Genomic DNA, 21,567 nt, shown 5'->3' with positions numbered 1-21,567 from the left:
TTATGGAATTGATCTAGAGATTAGAAATGAATGTATATCCCAACTCAAAATAACAGCTAAATAGATTTAGTAAACAATTCAGAGGCTTGGATAATGTTATTGGAAAATCATGGCTATAAGGATTTCTATAAAAATATACTATCAGAAATTTGTTGGGCCATTTATCGAGAAAATTTGTACAGCAAATGAGTGCCAGGTCTCTAAATTTCATAGCCTGGCTGACTATCTTAGCTAGTTAGCTGCCTTAAATTCCTTTGGGGGTATAGTAGTGTATTTGTCTGCTAGGGCTGCCCTAAGAAAATACCACAGACTGGGTGGCTTAAGCAACAGAGATTTATTTTCTCATAATTCTGGAGGCTAGAAGTCCAAGATCAAGGTGCCATCAGGGTTAACGTCTGGTGAGACCCCTTTTCTCGGTTCATAGACGGTTGACTTCTCTGTCTTCACATGGCCTCTTCTCTGTGGGTGTGGAGAGAGAGATCTCCAGTGTCTCTTCCTCTTCCTATAAGGATACCAGATCTATCAGATTTGAGTCCCACCATAGGACCTCATTTAACCATAATTACCTCTCTAAAGGCCCTATTTCCAAATATAGTCATATTTAGGGTTAAGGCTTCAACATATGAATTTGGATGAGGGGCATAATTCAGTCTTTAACAGGTAGAATAAATTATAAGTAAATAATTATAAGTATGCAGTGATACTACTTGGGCTAAGATTATGTGAACTAGTTAGCATTGTACCATTTTTTTTGTATGAATCATAAAAAATAGTTCATTATGTTATAGTTAAAATTTTTAATTTTCTTCAAGATTTACTTGGTTCTCTTCTCCTGTTAAACGTAATCTCCTTGAGGCCAGGGACATACCTTATTGCAGTAGCTTTCAAGTTCTTTTGCCTTTAATCTAAATTAAATGCATTTTACATCATAATACAGGACAAACACATACTCAAAATAATTTCTCAAAACCTTATTATGGAAATTGTGATTTTTTTTTTATCTTTTCATTTCTATAGGGAAAAAATGCTGGTTGTGACCCACTAGATTGATTTCATGACCCACTAGTAATTTGTGACCCACTGTTTCGAAAATGGTGGCTTATTAGGTTTTGGTTGATAATATTTTACAGAGCTCCTGGCACATAGTAGGCCTTCTGTAAATGTTTATCAGTATATGAATGATTGAGTTGAATGAGTAATAAGGAGCTAGAGTAAACTAGAGAAATTCTTTAGAGGCAGATTTTGTCCATTACTTTTTGTCCTTTATTACTTAGTATTCCTGTTGGCTTCTATTCGTGGCGGTGTTCCCAGACTGACTGAATTCAAATCTCTTTAGGTGGCAAGTGGTGTTTTCTTTTTTTAATACTTTTTATTTTAGAGTAGTTTCAGATTTACAAAAAAAGTTGCAAAGGTAGTCAAGAGAGCTCCCAGATACCCAGCACCCAGTTTCCCCCATTATTAACATCTTTCATTTCTATGGTATATTTGTCATGATTTGTGAAGTGAGCCAATAGTGAGATGTTATTATTAACTCAACTCCATACTTTATTCAGATTTCCTTAGTTTTTCCCTAATGTCCTGTTTCTGTCCCAGGATCGCATCCAGGATAGCACATACATTCAGTCCTCTTATCTCCCTAGGGACCTCTTGGTGGGGACAGTACCTCACATTTTCCTCTTTTGATGACTTTTCAGAAGTACTGGTCAGGAATTTTGTGCAAAGTCCCTCAATTTGGGTTTGCCTGGGTTTGTTTTCTTCACATTTAACTGGGGTTTTGGGGAAGGAGACCATAAAGGTAAGGGAAGAGGATACGTGCTGTGAATATGACTTACTGCTGTCGATGTTGGCCTTGATCACCTGGCTGGGATGGTGTTTGTCAGGTTTCTCCACTGCAGTGTTCCCTTCTTCCCCTTTCCATACTGTACGTTTGGAAGGGAGTCACTGTGTGTAGCTCACCCAGGCAGTGGGGGTTACACTACCTCCTCGAGGGCGGAAGGGCTACACAAATTATTAGGAATTCTCCTACACAGGATTTGTCTATTCTCCCTCCCTTATTTATTTATTTATTTATATCAGTATGGGCTCATTCTGATATAAATGGATGTTTTATTTTATACTTTGGCTTGTAATTCAACTCTGCATGAATTCTTTTGTTGCTCAAATAGTTCCAGTTTTGGTCATTGGGAACTCTTTCAGGTTGGTTCCTGTGTCCCTTTGAGATACTGCCATCATCATTTTGTTTTTGAGCACTTCCCTGCTTACTGGCTGTACAAGATGCTCTAGGTTTATCTTGTGTACTCTGTGTCCCAGCCGTAGAATCAGCAGTTTCTCCAAGGGGGCCAATTTCTTTTATCGGAGGATGTTATTAGAAAGATCTGAGCACTGGGTGTGCTCTTTGCTATGGTGTGTCATTGCATCTGGGTCTTCTCAGACAGAGATAGGAAATATGAACCTGTGTATTACACATATCTCTAACTATTTCTATATCCATCTGTATCTTTGTTAGCTAAACATGAGCTCATAATGATATCTCTGACTCTAATCCAGTATGACATGGCTTATTCTAGCCCTTCCCCTCTTTATCGTCTGTAACCTTCATCTCCAACAGTGAGAGAAACTTGGCTCTCAGCATCCACCATCTATTTACTAATTTTTCATTCCAGTATGTGGTTTCAGAACCGTTAATTTGTACCCCCATGGGAAACAACTTTACCAGCTAGAGTGCAGCCCTTATGTACAGTTCCTCTTGTCTTTAGTCCTTTCCAAAGTTACGTAGGTCGTCACCCTTTTTCTTCAACCCACTTCAGTGAATTTATGCCATACATTAGCAGTGGATTCTTTTATCACAATCTGCATTTCATTCTGGGATCCCTTGACCTCCTGGTTGATTTTTTTTGTTTGCATACATTAAGGTTTACTTTTTATGCTATATAATTCTATGTGTTTTGTCAAATGCATAGTGTTATGTATCCATTACTGCATTACCATACAGAATAGCTTCACTGTCCTAAAAAATCTCCTGTGCTTCACCTAGTCAGTACTCTTCCCTACCCAAACTCCTGGTGAGTTCAGTCTGGTTTTCATCTTTACAGTGTTCCCTTTTCTAAAATGTTACATGAATGTAAACGTACAGTACGTAGTCTTTTGAAACTGGATCCTTTTACTTAGCAATATGATTTAAGATTCTTCCATGTCATTGCATGAATTAGTAGCTCATTCCTTTTGATTGCTGAATAATATTCTGTAGTATGGATGTATCATAGTTTGTTTATCCATTCATCTGCTGAAGGATATCTTGCTTGCTACCAGTTTTTGGTGATTATGAATGAAGTTGCTGTAAACTTTCATTTACATATTTTTTGGGCAGATATAAGTTTTCCAATCAGTTGAGTAAATACCAAGGAGGGTGGTGGCTGGATGGTATGGTATGTTTATGTTTAGCTTTGTAATAAACTGTCAAACTGTCTTCCAGAGTGGCTGTACCATTTTGCATTCCCACCAGCATGATGGATTGTTGCTCTGCATACTTGGCAGAATTTGGTATTGTCAGATTTTTTGATTTTAGCTGTTCTAATAAATGTGTAGTTGTATCTTGTCTTAATTTGCATTTCCCTAATGACAAATGATATTGAGCATCTTTTCATATGCTTTTATGTCATCTGTATATCTCCTTCAGTGAAGGGTCTATTCAGATCTTTTACCCATCTTTTTAATTGACTCGTGCTCTTATTGTTTAGTTTTAAGTACTCTTTGTATATGTGCTTATAAGTCCTTTATCAGATACGTGATTTGCAAATATTTTCTCCCAGTCTGTGTCTGGTCATGGGCATGTAGGTTTTAAAAAAGTTTTTTGGGTTATTCTGAACTTCTAGTTCAAAGTCCCAGACCTGATTGAAATAGGAGACTTGGATCACCTCTTCAGCTACCTTCTCCACTCCCTTTCCATTTCTTACTAGTTAGCCTCTCTGGGTCTTGATGGCCTCATCTGTAAAATGAGGAATATTAATTTACCTTCCAGAGAGCGGGTATCTTTCAATTTTCAGTTCTATGATTCCGTGACCACCTGACCTTTTGAAACCCTCCTGGAATGCTACCAGTATACAGTTGAATCTCCTTACCTTTCTAACTGCTTTCACAAAGGAAAAGAACTGCATGATCCCAACATCGAGAGCCTTTTATTTCTTTGTGGAATTTTATTACTCCCACTGCCTAAAACTCAACTGTTATGATGGCATGCCAGAATGAAATAAATCTGTCAGTATCTTTAAAATGACAGTAGGACAGAAATCTACTGGATCATGTCTCAGAGGTACTGCTCATAGAAATGAACTCCATGTTTATCACGTATTATAAACTTTGTACACTTGTAGGTAGGTGAGAAAACAATTTGGCAGTTTAGAATTTCTCTCTATCCTTCCTCTATGTAGTTACTCCATCATTAAAAAGCAGATTCCATTTCTGTAAAACTCGGGGTTTTTTTTCCCTGCAAAAATGTCCCCTGAAGGGCAGAACAGGAAAACTACAAGTTATTAGACTCACAAAGAGTAAGGGTAGAGTACCTTGAAGGTTATCTACAGATGGAATAATTTTAGATATTATTAAGCCTTAGAAGAGTAACACAGGGCTTCCCTGGTGGCGCAGTGGTTGAGAGTCCACCTGCCGATGCAGGGGACACGGGTTCGTGCCCCGGTCTGGGAAGATCCCACGTGCCGCGGAGCGGCTGGGCCCGTGAGCCATGAGAGGCCCGCGTACCACAAAAAAAAAAAAAAAAAAAGAAGAGTAACACAAAAAGTACAAAAATAATTGCTAAAATTTCCTAACAAAATTGAACTTGTGGAGGCTCTTACACCATCCCGTGGTTTTATCAAATAAATGCGGGACGTGGAGACCCTTTTCAACTTCAATTTTAGTGCAATGCATTATAAACTCAAACCTCATAGTCAGAAAGTCCTATTACCCATTTAGTTTCTGTTTCTGGCTTCTGCCATTATGCCCATGTTGTCTTATCTTAATGATTTTGTGGGAGTAGCATAGCACAGACTCTGGAATCAGAAAGAGAGAGTTTAGAACTTCATTACTTATTAGCTGAGAGATTTTTGGCAAGTTCCTTAACCTCCCTAAACTTTGTTTCCTCATGTGTACCATGTAGATAATAATAGTACCTACTTGGATTGCTGTGTCAAAGAAACTAATGTAACTTAAAGGGTGCTTGGTGCAGTGCCTGGCATAAATTTGTTGTTACTGCTGCTACTACTACTGGTTTAGTTGAGGTCACCTAGGTGTTGTATTTTGAGTGAGAATATCAGAGGACCAAAGACATTTCAGGAGCCTGTGAAAGAGACTATTGTTGAAATTCCCTGGCAAATTCGTCCTTGTAGAACCTCTTACCCTTCCCAAGAGGCTCAGAAATAATGGTCAGAGAAGTAAGAGAAAAACCCAGAGAGAAGGGTACCATTGACACTGAGAGAGGGTTATTCCAAGCAGGAAGGAGTGGGGAATAGCACCAGAGGCTGCAGAGAGACCCCAGACAAAAGACTTTCCATTGGCTTACCGAGTACAGAAGGGCATCCATGGAGTAGTGATGGAGACAGGATAGCTGACAGCTGGAGTTTCAAGACTGAGGCATGAAGGATGCTGTAAAAGTAGAAAGCCCAAGTGGAGGTTACTCTCAAGAAGCTTGGAGGGGAAGCAGGATTATAAAATGTAGCTAGAGGTGATCTGGGATTTGGGTTTTAATTTTTTTTTTTTAATTTGGGAGAAACTTTAATATGTTTGTTTATAGAGGAGAAAGAGCCAATGGAGAGTTAAAGATGGGAGTTTGAAGAGATACAGGGATGCCGACTGATGGAATAAATCTTTTGAAGAGTTGGGAGGGCATGAGAATTTACAGGACACACGGAGGAAGGAGCTCTGGACAAAAGAAGGGGCAGGATGGGTGATATAGACAAGCTCATAGGTAGTGGGAAGGCGAGGAAGGTGGTGAGAGTTTGTTCTCAATAGTCTCAGCTTTCCAGGAAGTAGGAAGGTGGTGAGGGTGTTGGAGATAGTTTGAAGAGAGGGATGAAAGTTTAGAAAAGCTACCCATCAAATGGGATTGAGGTGACCTGGCGATATCAGGCAATATCTGTCTTCATGAATGTCTTCATTTGTGGGAGTTTTCCCAGTGTTTCTCAACAGAATATGGGAGCATCATAATCAGATGGTTAAATCTGACCTTGTGTTTTTAATAATTTTTTGTGGTTTTGAAGCTTTTCAAGATAAAAAAAATGGAAAGAATGAGCTCCCCTGTACCCTTGGCATGGATTCTCCAATTGTTAACATTTTGCCCCGTTTGCCTTATAACACTTTCATATATAATAATTATGTTGTTGAACTGTTTGAGAGTAAGTCAGACTTTATGATTGTTTAATCTTAAATACCCCAGCATTTATCTCCTAGGAACAATGACATTCTTCATAACCACATAACAATGATAATACTCAAGAAATTTAACATGGTCACGATACAATTATTAAATGGAGAGTCCATATTCAAGTTTCTCCAAATGCCTTTATAGCTTGAAAAAAAAATCCTTGATTTTTAGAATCAAGCATTGCATTTCAGTGTAGTGTTTTTCATCTCATTTAATCTAGAAGAGTTTTTAAGCCTTACTTTGTCTTTCATAACACTGATGTTTTTGAAGCATACAGTCTAGTCATTTTTTTTGAAGATCTGTCAATTTTGGTTTGTCTGTTTCCTCATTGTCAAACTTGGATTTTGGGTTTTTAGCAGGACTACTACAGAGTTATGTTGTATTCTTATCAGTGTATCGCATGGAGGCGCACTCAATTTGTCCCATCATTGGCGATACTAAATTTGATAACTTGGCTGAGGTGGTATCTGGTAGGTTTCTTTACTGTAAAGTTACTGTTTTCACCTTTGAAATTAAGAAGTAATTTGTGGGGAGATAGATGCTTGGGAACTATGTAACTGTGTAAATAACCTATTCTTCAATTTTTATAGGGTAAATGTGTAGGAGTTTATGTGTTAAAGCAAAAGCTTAAGAGTCACTGGGGACATTTTGGGAGGAGGAGGAAAATATATCTTCTGATAATCACGTGTAGTTATTGGTGAAATTCATGGACTAAGAGTTCAAGCTATCAGCCTCCTAACTCCAAAAAGGAAAGGAAAATTTTAAATAAGATGAACAGTAAAGAATAGGATGAAGCAGTTATGTAATTAGTGCAAGGCAGTTCATTGTTGTTTTAATTTTTAAGTGTTTTTTAAAAAGTTTTAATGAAAAGTGTATGATAGATTGAAAGCAAAATAATATATGGTGCCCCCGTTCAGTCTTTAGATGTTCAGTAATTCTCCTCTTTTAATCCTCTTCCTTTATGGATCTCGGAGTCAGCATCTTTCTCAGTTCAGTTTATCCAGATAAGAACTCTCTGGTTTCCTCTGGGGGTCGGGGTGGCATGTCTACCTGACTGCAGGAGGGACCTGGTCACCCAGTTGTTCTGTATGCAAAGTAAAAACTTGCAACCAATGCTTTTCTGACAGCCTCATACCTCAACTTCTTACTCTCTGGCACTGCTGAGTGTCCAGCCCCTGGCAAGCGGAGGTGGGGGGGGGGCCTCTTCTCCATTCCTAAGTCAGTTACTGCTCTTGCATTTGCTTTTCGTCTTTCAAAATTCATTGAACTCTCTCCAAGACAGCTCATGTCTCTCCTCTGATGTCCTTGTTTTGGCGGAGGTCTGGAAGAGAGATAAGATAAATAGATACAGTCAGCCTCCCATATCCTTTTACTTTAAAATGAGTGGCTAGTACTCCTAAGTTATGAAAAGCCTCTACCACCTTCCCTATTTCTTGTATCATCTTGCTTATTGCAGTTGAATTTTCTGATGAAATTTTAATTATAGTAGAGAGAAAACTAGAATAACTATCAATATTTGGCATTTGTGTACTGCTTTTATTTCTTTGCTCCAAAGGCCAGCCTTTGGTCAATCATTGTCAGCTTAGTTTTTTTCATGCCACATGAAACAGGAATGAAAATTGATGCCATTGATTCTATTTTAAATCACTTCTGACTGGTCCTGGTTGCTTATTAATAAAAGGTGAAAGTTTGGCGTTGTTTTTTTTCACTTTTAATGTGGTATTTTCATTTCAAGCTAGACACTGAATTTTCCTACTTAAAACTTTAAAATTCATATTCACACTTTGTATAATTTGAATCACATCAGTACATTTTACTATAGAAACAGAAAACACATAGCTGCTTAAATCAGTGGGCCAGCCTTACTAACTTCTTTGAGAGCCACAAGTGGCTGTGTTCTTCCATCTCATGTACCATCCTGGTCTTTGATATATGGCTAAGCAACATGATTATTTTGTTGCACTTTCCAACATGCATGTAACAGAAAATCTTTGTCACATAGTGTAAAAAATGTTGACATATATCAAACATCACCTGGTGAGCTTACTGTGTTCACCAAATATCAGTCAGTTGAAGAAAGAAATGGACATTACTCAGTGTTACTTTGGGAAATATAAAAAGATGTTCTCATGGAGGGCTGTTTGAGGAAGTGATGCCTGGCCGAAGAAGTCATTGCAAACAGTGACAAGAGCAGGGAACGGGGAAGAAATCCCGTGAGCCGAGAATTATAGTCTCTCAAAAAGGAGAAGTGACTTGAAGGTTGAGAGGCTAGCCTATGGCCAGTGAGAGGTAGTTTGGCCAGAAGCCATGGGCCTTAGAAGAACTGTAGGTTTATATGTATTTGAAAGTGTTATGTTTCGGTTGGAGAAAATTAAATCTAGAGGCACCTATTGAATATTTATTGAGTTGAATTTACTAGAAGATAAAGTTGTTATGGTTTAAATCTGTTAAACATAATGCACACTGTGTAATGAAAGAACACTGGATTAGGAGTCAGGATTTGAGTTTCATCTCTGCCGCCTAAATCCTCCAGGTGAGACAATGAATTGATAAAGTACAAGGCAGTACTAATGAAAAAGTCAACAAAAGCAGAAGGTGATTTCTAATTCAAACTGCTGTGGATGAAGAGAAAAACAGTCTCCCGTAATTTCTTTCTCCCCATTCCACGCAAGGAAGAATAGAAAATTTTTAATAAACTTCACTGACGTTTAATGTCCATAAATAACAAGATGCACCTATTTTAAGTGTATCATTCAGGGGGGTATGACACACATATATATATATATATCTCCATGTAATCATCTCACTGATCAAGATATAGAACATTTCTGTTACCCTGCAAGGTTCCCTCATACTCCCCTCCATCCACCCTGGGAAACCATTGATCTGCTTTTTGTCACTCTGTAGATTAGATTTCCCCCCCCCCCCCAAATTTCATATATGGAATCACATAGTACATATGTCTTCTTTTATGTGTAGCTTTTTTTTACTCAGCATGTTTTTTAGATTTATCTATGAGATGATCATCAGTTTGCTCATTTCATTACTACCCTTGGGGTTGTTTTCAGTTTGGGGCCAATAGGAATATTTGTGTATAAGTCTTTTTTTTCATAAATTTATTTATTTTATTTATTTATTTTTGGCTGCGTTGGGTCTTTGTTTGCTGCACGTGGGCTTTCTCTGGTTGCGGCGAGCTGGGGGCTACTCTTCATTGCGGTGCGCGGGCTTCTCATTGCGGTGGCTTCTCTTGGTGTGGAGCACGGGCGTTAGGCGTGCGGGTTTCAGTAGTTGTGGCACGTGGGCTCAGTAATTGTGACTCGCGGGCTGTAGAGCATGGGCTCCGTAGTTGTGGCGCAAGGGCTTTGTTGCTCTGCGGCATGTGGGATCTTCCCGGACCAGGGCTCGAACCCGTGTCCCCTGCATTGGCAGGCGGGTTCTCAACCACTGCTCCACCAGGGGAGTCCATGTATAAGTCTTTGTGTAGACGTGTTATTAATTCTCTTGGATGAATACCTAGGAGTAGAATTGCAGGGTCATGCAGTAAGTGTATGTTTAACGTCATATGAAGCTTTCAATCAGTCTTCCGGAGTGGTTGTACTGTGTTATGTTCCCACCAACAGTGTCTGAGAGTTCTCGTTTTCTCCCTTGTTGGCAACACTTGGAATTGTCAGTCTTTTAAGCTTTAGTCATTCCAGTTGGTATGTACGGTATTTCACTATAATTTTAATTTCTGTTAGTCATTGAGGAAATGATGTTGAGAGTCATTTATGTGCTTATTGGCCATAGATATGTCTTCTTTGGTGAAGTGTCTTTTCCATTCTTTACCCATTTTTATCGCATTGTTTATCTTTGAGTTGTATGAGTTCTTCAAATACTCTATAACAAGTTCTATGTTAATACTTTTTAAAGATTTTTTTTTTGATGTGGACCATTTTTAAAGTCTTTATTGAATTTGTTACAGTATGCTTCTGTTTTATGTTTTGTTTTTTTGGCCATGAGGCATGTGGGGTCTTAGCTCCCCGACCAGGGATCAATCCCATACCCCCTGCATTGGACGGTGAAGTCTCAACCACTGGACCACCAGGGAAGTCCCACAAGTTCTATGTTAGAGATATCCATTGTGAATATTCTTCTCCCAGTATGCAGCTTGACTTTTCAATTCCTTAATGTTTTCTTTTGAAGAACAGAAGGTTTTATTTTTGGTAAAATCCAATTACCAATTTATTCTTTTGTGGTCATTGCTTTTTGCATCCTAACCAAACAATCTTTGCCTGTTCCTATGTTTTCTTCTGGAATGGTGCTGTCAAACAGAAATTATGTTAGCCACACATGTAACTTTTTCTAGTAGCCACACTAGAAAACTAAAAAACAATTGGAGTTAATTTAAATCATATATTCTGTTGAAACCAGTACGTCCAAAATACTTTCATTTCAACATGTAATCAGTATAAAAATTATTAATGAAATATTTTACATTCTTTTTTATCCTAAGTCTTTGAAAGCTGGAGTATAGTTTATCCTTACAGCACATTTCAGTTTGGGCCAGCCACATTTCAAGTGCTCAATAATATGGCTAGTGGCTACCATATTGGACAGGGCAGTAATAGAAGCTCCTGCTTATTTTCTTTAGGTCTGTGATCTAATTTTTGTGTATGATGTTAAGTGTAAGTTTTTTTTTCTCCATACAGATAACCAGTTCCCATACCACTTATCTTTTTCCCATAGAATTATGTTGTTTCTTTGTCCAAAATCAATAGATCATATTTGTGGGTCTATTTCTGGACTTAATATATGTTTCCATTTATCCTTAAGCCAGTATGATCCAGACTTGATTATTGTAGCTTTGTAGTAGGCCTTAAAATCAGTTAGTGTAAGTCTTCCAACTTTCTCTTTTTCATTTTCACTGTTCTACCGTTCTTTTCATCTCCATGTAAAGTTTAAAGTCAGCTTGTCAATTTCCACAACAAAGCTGACTGAATTTGCCTATTATAAGAGGGTTGAAAGATGGATCCCCAAGAGATATATCCATATACTAATCCCTGAAACTGTGAATGTTACCTTATTTGGAAAAAAGGGGTCTTTGCAGATGTAATTAAGTTAAAGATCTTGAGATGAAGAGAGATCATCCTGAGTTATTCAGGTGCATCCTAAATCCAATGACATGTATCCTTATAAGATAGACGCACATGGGAGAAAACACACGACACTCATAGAGGAGAAGGCGATGTGAAAATAGAGGCAGAGATTGGAGTGATGTGGCCAGAAGCCAAGGAAGCCAAGGAAGCCAAAGAATGCCAACAGCCACCGAAAGCTGGAAGAGGCGAGGAAGGATTCACCTCTAGAGCCACTAGAGGGAGTGAAGCCTCGCTGACACCTTGATTTCGGACTTCTGGCCTCCAGGACTGTGAGAGAATACATTTCTCGTTTTAGCCACAAATTTATGGTAGTTTATTGTAGCAGCCACATAGGAAACAAATACATCCAGTATCAGATTGAGGAAGTTCCATTCTTTTCCTAGGGTTTTTTTTTTTTTTTTTCAAGAATGGGTGTTGGATTTTGTCAAATGCCTTTTCTGCATCAACTGAAAAATCTTTTTTCCTGCTATTTTGTTAACATGGTCATAATCTATATAGACTCTCTGTTTTCACTGTATTAATTTTAGTATGATCATAGCTGTTACTCCAGTGACACCTGTTTGTGAAAGTGTTGGGTCCTAACACATTGTTTCAAATGGTAATTACGTCAGCATGGATCTTCTTGCTTTATATTTGCTAAAGACATTTAGGAAGTCATTGAAGAGTCGGGAGAACAAAACTGTATCTCAGAATACTTAGAAGAGAAAAACCATGATCGTAAAATTTATCCTGAATGGTTCTCTATAACAGGGACCACGCTGGTAACTCACTGGTCCAATTTGTCCTTGAGAGATACCTCAGTTGGCTTCCATAGTGCTTCCAAAATTAAGGAATTTTATATTGAAACACTATATACCATGCTTTTCCTGAAAATTATATACACTTGGCAATGCTGGCCTGAGCTGTATAGAATCTGCCCCTTACACAAAGAATGATCTTTTCACTTTACTATAATCCTGCTCTTTTTTGTTTTAAACTCCATAGAGCTTTGAGTTTACAACCTTTGCTCTAGAACCTTTGTTGGGGCACATTGTAATGCCAAGGCATGTGTCACTGAGGGAAGGCCTGGAGAAAAGGAGGGTGTCACAGTTGCCAGGTCAAAATATTCATGTTCCAAGAGAACTTTGTGGAAATAACCTAAAGGTAAAAAAGGATTTTCATATAATTCATTACCAACAGGAGAGACAGTCTGATTGATGACTTGTGGATAAAGATGGGACAAAGAAGCACTAAAAAAAATCAAAATCATAAACCCTAAACCACACAAAGAAAACAGTAAAAGACTAACAAACAAAATCCTCACTTACCGCAACTATTAGCATAAGTACAACCTTATGATGTAAAATGTGAGAAGTGATGGCAAAGCAAAGATGCCAAAGAGTCTACAGGTGTGTGGTGTCTATATTCCTCCACCCCCCTGCAAGACATACTGAGGAAAAAGATGATCAGACCAAATCCTGAGAATTTTCACAGATGTCCTCCAACTGGGAAAGAAGTCAGTGACATCCTTGTGGAACATCAGGGAACCTTTACATACCACTGTTGGATCTTGACCAAAGCAGGACAATTTGCCACCTTCTGTGCTGAACTGGGCAAATGAACTGAAGCTTATAGGCATGGAATATTCCCTTGGCTGGCTTGAAGGTGGACTGGTGAGGACTTACAGGAACCTCAGAAGTGATGGCTGATTTTCCCCAGCAAGCTCTGTATTCAGCTTCAATCAGAGCTCTACAATCCCCCATCTACCTAAAACCCTCGGGTCACAGAAAAGGTAGATAGAAACAACACTCAGCCCTAAAACTGAAGCTCTGGATAGGGAAAACAAACACATCTCAGGTGAAGAGGAAAGTGCACCTGGAATTCACTCTCAGTATGTTAGTGCAAAAACAAGGTCTGTTGTTAACGTTTAAGGATAAGCAAGATAAAAGATATGTCACAGCTCTTGTATAAACATGTTATAACATGGGAGATGGGGGTGAGAAGCAAGGAAAATAGCATGCAGAAGACAGATGAAGAACCAAGTCTGGAAGAAAACACAGCAAAGGAACAGAAATTTATATTCCTTATATGTGTTTGACTCAACAGAAAAAATAGTATGATTTCACAAAGTAGTTCAAGGACAATATGAGAATGTGATGAAAAAGGAAATTGCATAGCTAAGAAAATCGATTTTCAAAAGAACATAATTTTAATCCAATAAGCTAGAAAAACCAATGAACAGAATTTTTTAGAGAATCACAGTGAATGCAAATCAAAAGAAGATAGATTCGGAAAATAAAGATCAAGTATAAGAACAACTGGTGACTGTGAAGTAGAAAAGCCAACCAATGAAAGATAAATTTATTCAGATATATAATATGAATGGGTTAGTATACTAAGAAGAATGGAATCTGTAAGTTAAAATATCATACTGTATACTCGGGGGAAAAAAACTGATACAGAATAATTGACACTGAGACATAGCCCAGTTAAGGATATACAGGGTACTTTAATGATAAAGAATTCTTCAGGCATCCAAGCAGAAAAATCAAATCACCTCCCAGGGAAAATCGTATAGGATTCAGTTCTCTCCACAGAAATCTATGATGTCAAAAGTCAGTGAAGCAGTTACCTTTTTTTTCTGTTAGGTGTTGAAGGAAGGTGTGAATCCAAAATATTTGCCTCGCTCCGTTTTTGTTGTTGTTGTTGTTGTTTTTAATGTGTAGAGATAAAAAGCAGGTAAAACATTATAAGCGCTCCTTAAGAAAACAACTTGAAAAAGAGCAGTCGATCAAGCAATGAATAAAAATAATTCAGGAACAGATACGTTATGATGAACACTGAATTCATTTAAGTATAGAATTAAGACTGACCATCTGGGAGAATAAGGTGGTGGAGCAGTTGTAAATGTACTAAGCGCTGGTAAGCCAGAAGTAATACAAGCGATGGAAATCCGGAGATAGTGGTGAAGATTGATGGAAGAGTGAGGTGTTCTTACATCATATTTCAGAGCTATGGGACTGTCTGAAACCCGTAGTGAACTCCATATTACATTAAGGCCTAGAAACATTTAAGTCTTTTTACTTAGTGTTTACAGGCCTCTTTTAGGGACGTGTATCTTGTAGGGAAGAAAGCAGCCGCTGGAGATTCGCTTGTTTCTTTTTCTTAAATCCAAAGAACATTTTAAAATTACTTAAAGCATACGCAGAATGATTGCACAACTATAAAATAATTTCCGTCTAATCTTTCTGCGCCTTAGTCTCTGCAGTTATAAGACCGGGAGGAGTAGTTTTTCTCACTAGGTGGTCGTGAGGATTACGTTTATTTACCTGTGAAGTGCTTAGCACAGTTCCTGGCTCACATTTAGTGGGCACATTTAGGCTGCCATGATTTCCACGCGGCACGAATAGAATAGGAGGTAAGTTTGGCCTATTGCAGTGTTCTCCTAGCATCTGTCGTGTTTCTCATTTATGATTTGGCTCTGGGCGGTTCATCCTGGTGGTGACTTAAGTGAACAGCCCCCGATACGGTACGGGGCTTCGGGCTGGTTCGGGTCTACCTGCGCCAGCTCTGCACCTGGGCGACCTTGGCTTAGCCCACACGGATGACTCAATCGGCCAGGCGTCTGGGCGCCTGTCCTCTTCCTCCGCCCAGGCCGCCGACCCCCTGGCTCCCCAGCGGGGCCTCCTCCTGCCACGTGACGCCCCCGCCAGGGGCCCCAGCGCCCTCCTCGCGGACGCGCCGTTCCGGCTCCCGGGCTCCGCCTGTGCGCGGCCTCCTCGGCGCAGCCATCCTCGCGGCTGCCGAGGGCGGCAAAGCCCACGGCATCTGCCATTTGTCATTCAGCCCGTCGGTACCGCCCCGAGCCTTGATTTAGACACGTCTGGGGCGGATTCTGGCCTCACTCTCCTGGCGGACAGACGGACGGACGGACGGGGCGGCTCTCCTCCCAGCCCGGCGGACCGCGGGCCTTGGCGCGCGGGGCGCTTCCCCGGGTCGCCGTCATGGCCGCGGAGGCGGCGCGCCCGAGCTGCCGCGCCTGAGTTCCGGGGGGCTCCGGACCCTGCAGGGTAGGTGTAGGGGGCTCGCGGCCGCGCTCGGGGGCCGTGGGGCCGCGGCTGGCCTGGGGACGGCGGGGTGGCGGCATTGCCGCGGAGCGAGGACCGCGCTGGGCTCCGTGCCGCGCTCGGGAGGGTGTGCCGGTGCCGACGCGCCGTGTACGTGACGGGGTCTGGGGCTCCTCGGGACGAAGTGTGAAACTCTGACGAATTGTCACCGGGCAAGCCAAGTCGGCTCGAACAACAAATTCTTTCGCCTGGTCGTTTTTAATGCCACTTTTTGAAGCGCTCGCGTATAGTTGGTATGCGGTAAATAGACCTCGGTTTTTGAAACCTGGCAATCTAACCTTGCTAAAAGGCCAGGAAAAAAAGTCTGTGAAAAGTAATAATGTGACTAAACATGAAATGTTTGCGTTTACATTCATTATGGAAAATGTGACTCGTTTTATGCTTTAGTATTAGGGACCCTATCAGGTATGCTCTTAAGACTGTTTTAAAATGTGGGCTCTTAAAATTTTCCTAGGATAACTGATAATGCAACTTTGGTTATTTAGTCTCAGCATCAAACTTTAGGGGCAGTGCTGGGGGTTTTTTACTTCTTAATAAACATACTCCTGTAATTTTGACTTTTTTTTCCCCCAACAAATGTGTTACTTTTATGTTTTAGGAAACCAATAAAAATTAAAAATAGAAACACTCAGCTTAGGTCCTCCTTCTTCCAGGAATCCTTCTCTAACCCCTCCCTCCCCAGGCAGGATCGGAGGCCCCTCCTGTGAGCTTTCTGGGGCCTCACTGAGGTCCTGGTCCCTTATGTCCTCCCCCCCCCCCCCCCCCCCCCCCCCCCCCTGCCCTTCGGGACCTCATGGTCTCAAATGGGAGGCAGACAGGCACACAGGTCATTGCAATGCCATGTGGTAAATGATGACGGCACTTAGCACAAGGAATTGTACACCCTGGAGAAGATGGGGCACACAACGTCACCTGAATTCAAGGCGGAGCCCAGGGAAGGGGAAGGTATTAGAAAATGGATGCAAAGGTGACTTCTGGGGAAATTTTGAAGGTTGCATGGATTTACGCAAAGGATACCTACAGGAAGTCCATTTGGGGTGAGAAGACCACACCTTTTCCTGCTTTCCCTCTCACCCCAGGAGCATTCAAGGAGATTCAAAGGTTACCCTCTTCTGCTTCCTCCCCTACCATAGCCTCCTCCACTTTTTCCTGACTTCCCCCCCCCCCCCCCCCCCCCCACTGTGTATTAACCCATCAGTCTCGCTCGGAGCCCAGTGGATACTTAGCACATGGTAAGTGATTAATACTGTTTAACGACCAAAGGAAAAGATAAAACGAGCTGATGTTTCACAGTTTTTAGCTTTAAAGTTATAGAGTGGTAAATTAGATAAGAACATTTACTTAAAGTTAAGGATCTAGAAAAGTTGACAACATCCGACGTCCGTGCTGCACGTCCTAGCAGTTCCACTCCTGGGTATTTATCCTGTAGCATGATGTTTTTCAAAGCTTGAAGCCCATTTAGTGGGTCGTGAAATCAGTTAAGTGGATAAGGATCAGAATTTGTAAAACACGAACTAACAGAATAGAAAATATCAGAATGTGTCTCAGGTCATAGGGTATTTACTTCATGAAACTTTTCTTTTTTCTTTTTTTCCCTCAGTTTTATACACACACAGATGTGTGTCATGATGTAAAACGTCATTCCTCAGTATGAGTCATGGTCAAAAAAGTTTGAAAGCCACTGCCCTAGATAAATTTTCATACATATACAAAAGCAGACGTGTACAAGAGGGTTTACTATAGTGTTATTTGTAAAACCCTAAAGCTGGAAGCGACCTTCATGTCCATCTGAAGGAGGAAGATAAATTATACTGCAGTCATAAAATGGAACCCACCCAGTACAGTGGTGAATGAAGTCGTTTTGTGTCTTAACACAAATGCGTCTCAATAATGTTGAGCCAAAAAAAAAAAAAAAAAACAAGTTGCTGAAGAAGACTATCATCTATGTGAAATTCAGAACCTGGTGAAATAAAGCTGTTGTTAGGGGTGCATGTGTAGGCATTAAAAATAGTAAAGAAAAATTGTAAAGAAATTAATACCATAAAAATCAAGTTAGTGGTCACCTCCTGAGGATGAAGAGGGGGAATATGAATGTGAAGGGACACACTGCAAGGTTTGGGGATGCTGAAAATGCCTTGATCTCCTGACCTGGGCAGTGGTGACATGGGTGTTTGCTTTATAATTCTCTGTTAAATGCTACATATAATGTCTGTATATTAAATTTGCCCCAAAGTATATTAAAATATGGGTGTCACAAAATGAAGAAACCTGAAGCTGCCCAGCTTTTCTTTAAAAAAAGAAAAGTCATGATCAGGAAGAGGTACCTAGGGAATTTAAATAATATCAAAACTCTGTTGTGGATGCATCAGTGTTCATTAAATTTTTTTTAAATCTTTAATAATTTTTTTAATATTTAGAAGAAAATAAAAATCACTCACAGATAATACTGTGAACATTTTTCTGCGCTTGCTTTCTGAAAAGTGACTTTTACGTATTTTTTACAAAATTGAAATTGTTTCATATAGACTATAAGCTAAAATCAAATTCTTTATAAAAAAATTAAATACTGAAAAGTATATGAAAACATAAGAGACCTTCACTGACCTTCATCAAGGAGTTTAAAATGCTAACCTAACATGCTGTTATATTTACTTCAACAATTTCAGTTCCTCAGTCACTCTAGGCCACATTTCAAGTGCTCAGTAGCTGCATGTGACTAGTGGCTCTTATATTTTATTCTGTATTATTTTATATTGTGCTATATTATATAACAATATTTGCATCATTGCAGAAATTTCTATCGGAAAACAGTGTTCAAGATACAAACCCTTTGTTGGTTATGTAAACTGCAGGCAATTTTTTCTTTGTGCTTTTGTGTCTTAAGATGTTCTTTACTATTAAGGAAATATATTTTGAAAACTTTTTCTAAAAGTTTTAAAGTTTGCATTTTTTACATTTAGTTCTTTAATTTGCCTGACATGTATATTTATATATGTGTGTATAGGTGAACATATTTTATTTATGCAATGAGATCAAGATTAATGTGTTTGCTTTTTCCCATGTGGTAATTGTCCTAGTACCAGAGATTTGCAGTGCCACCTCTGTCATATACATATTCCCAAAAATGCTTGGGCTCATTTCTGGATTCTGTACTCTGGTCATTGATTTGTCTCTTTCTGCAAATACTACCAATTTTTATTTTCTTTTGTTTCATATGTAGTATATTTTTCAGTTCTAAGAATTAAAAATTTTTTTCATTATAATTTTTTTTCTTTTCCTCTGAGATTTTTAGAAGTATTGTCTAGTTCCAAATGTGGAAAGTTTTATGAGTTATCCTCTTGTTATTGATTTTTTAACTTGCAGTGTAGTCAGCAAATGAGGGTTCTATGCTACCAATTCTTTGAAATTTAAGAATTGCTTTACGGCCTTATGGTTAGCTTTTCAACTGCTCCTTGAATGATTGAGAAGAATATACATTCACAGACTTTTGGGGCAAGGTAGGTATATGTCTTAGATCAAGCATAAATATTGTGAGGTTCAAATCTTTTTTAACCTTACCAATTTTTTGGTTTCTTTGATCTGTCAATTACTGAGATTGGTGTAATAAAAATATCACAGTAAAATAATGAATTTTCTTAATTTCTTCTTGTAGTTCTGTCAACTTTGCTTTATAAAAGTTGAAAGTACATACAAGTTTGGAATTGCTCTTCTCTGTGCATTGGACCTTTTGTCATTCTATAGCGACGCCTCCTCACCCAAATGCCTGTTAACCTTAAAATCCATTTTGTTTTATAATCTCCTAGTCACACCTTTCCCTTAGTTAGCATTTGCTTAGAATATTTCTTTCAAATAGGTAAAACCTCATAGTTTTTTCTAATCCACTCTGACAATTTGTCCTTTAACTGGGTCTATTAGTCCAATTAAGTTTAGTGTAATTACTGATATATTTAGGATGAAAGTTAGCATTACCTTTTAAGGTTGTTTTTATCCTGTCTTACTGGTTTTTTCCTCTTCTTTGCCACCTTTTGGATTTTTTCTTATTCCATTTTCCTTCCTCTTGACTAGTATGAAGGTTACAAATTTATTTCTTTTAGTGGTTTCTTTCAAAATTTTAATGTACTAACTTAATATAAAGTTTATTAATTCTTGTTTTTTTTTTTAATTCTTGTTTTGAATAATTCAAGAAGCATGAGTTGCCTTGACACCAGTTAATCTCTCAGCTTAAATGTTGTGGTCTTCCAGAGTTTAGTTGCATTTTGATTTTTTTTTCCTAGAAATTTGACATCACTGTTTTTTCTTTTCATGAATTCTTTGTCAATTCCTCCTTGCATCTCAGATCTTTTTTCTTCCTCAAATATATATTTTACAAGCTTGTTTATTAAGGGACTGTTGATGGCAAATGTTATCTGAAAATGTCTTTATTTTGCATTCATTCTTGAATGATGATTTTGTTAGACACATAGTTCCGGGTTGGCAGTATCTCTCTCAGCCCTTTGGAGGTGACATTCCATTGACTTCTACTTTCAATCTTAGAATTAGTTCAAATAACTGTTATTGGTTGGTAATTTTTTTTTTTTTTTGCCTGATTTTAAGATCTTCTCTTTCTTTTGTTTTCTACAGTTTTATGACAGAGCGTATCTAGATGTGGACATTTCATTTATCCTGGATTTATTGTGTTCCTGTCTCTAAGGTTTGTTTTTCATCAGTTCTCAAAAGTTTTATCTTTTATGTCTTTCAATGTTGCTTGTCCTGCATTTTTCCCATTCTTTCCTTTAAGAACTCTGATTAGACTTCTGTTAGACTTTGTCATTCTGTCGTCCATGTCTTTTAATTTCGCTTTTATATATTATACATATTTTTGACCTTGTTGAATTGTAGATAATTTCTTCAGATCTGTATTCTGATCTTTGTCTAATTTTTGTTTTCTTCTTCAAATGAACTATAATTTAAAAACAATGAAGACATAAGAATAAAATGTATGGCTTGATGAAATTTACATGTGTGTATGCCTGTGTGATCACCACCCAGATAAAGAAACAGAACATTTTCATCCCTGCAAAAGTTCCCTCCTGTCTCTATCCATAGAGCCATTCCTCGCCCCTAGTCACCTATTCTCCTCACTTCTATCACCATAGATTATTTTCACGGGTTCTTACACTTCATATAAATGGAATCATATAGTTTATTCTTTCTATATTGCTTTTCTTTTGTTCATGCACATTGCATGTATAAGTTGCAAGGGATGACAAACTGTGGGCTAATTCCAGCCCATAACATATTTTCATATATAAAATTTTATTGTATATAGCCATGTCCATTCAGCAGAGTTGGGTAGTTATAACAGAGACCATATGGCCCATAAAGCGGGAACTATATATTATATGACCCTTTACAGAAAAAGTTTAGTGATGTCTCTTCTATAGTATTGCATTATAAGGATATACCACAATTTATCCTTTTTTCTTGTTGATAAGCATGGGAGTTGTTTTCAGGTTTTGGCCATTATAAATAAAATTGCTATATATGTTCTTGAAACTGCCGTTGGTGAATGTATATACTCATATCTCTTGGATATATACCAAGGAGCTGAATTGATGGTCTTTGGGTAAGTTGATTGCATTTCCATGAATATTAATAATGTTGAACATCCTTTTATATCTTTTTTGGCCATTCAGATTTCTCTTATGAAGTGCCTGTGTAAATCTTTTGGCCACTTTTTTAAATTAGGCTATCTTTTTGTTAGTGATTTTTAGTTCCTTGTGTATTTTGAATAGGAAACCTTTATCAGATACATGTTTGCAAGTATTTTCTACCTGTCTGAATTTGCCTACTTAGTCTGTTAATAGTGACTTTGGATGAACAGATTTGTTTTTATGAAGTCCAGTCTATCAGTGTTTTTTTTTTGGGGGGGGTG

General features: G+C 38.6%; 1 protein-coding gene across 2 annotated transcripts in view; it reads left to right on the top strand.

Annotated features, from left to right (window-relative positions):
* Positions 1–15,269: 15,269 nt before the first annotated feature.
* PLAGL1 (PLAG1 like zinc finger 1) overlaps positions 15,270–21,567 on the top strand; it is a 67,822-nt gene continuing 61,524 nt past the window's right edge. The window contains exons 1-2 of one of the 2 annotated variants that reach the window (XM_007450320.1): positions 15,439–15,596; positions 20,274–20,343. The gene's annotated coding sequence lies outside the window, so the exon portion shown is untranslated. Of the gene's footprint in view, positions 15,597–20,273; positions 20,344–21,567 lie in introns of both variants that reach the window. The other variant, XM_007450319.1, reaches the window with a different exon arrangement.

The sequence above is a fragment of the Lipotes vexillifer genome, unplaced genomic scaffold (assembly GCF_000442215.2).
Source record: "Lipotes vexillifer unplaced genomic scaffold, Lipotes_vexillifer_v1.1 scaffold112, whole genome shotgun sequence".
NCBI classification, from domain to species: domain Eukaryota; kingdom Metazoa; phylum Chordata; class Mammalia; order Artiodactyla; family Lipotidae; genus Lipotes; species Lipotes vexillifer.
This window is presented reverse-complemented; position numbering and strand designations above follow the sequence as displayed.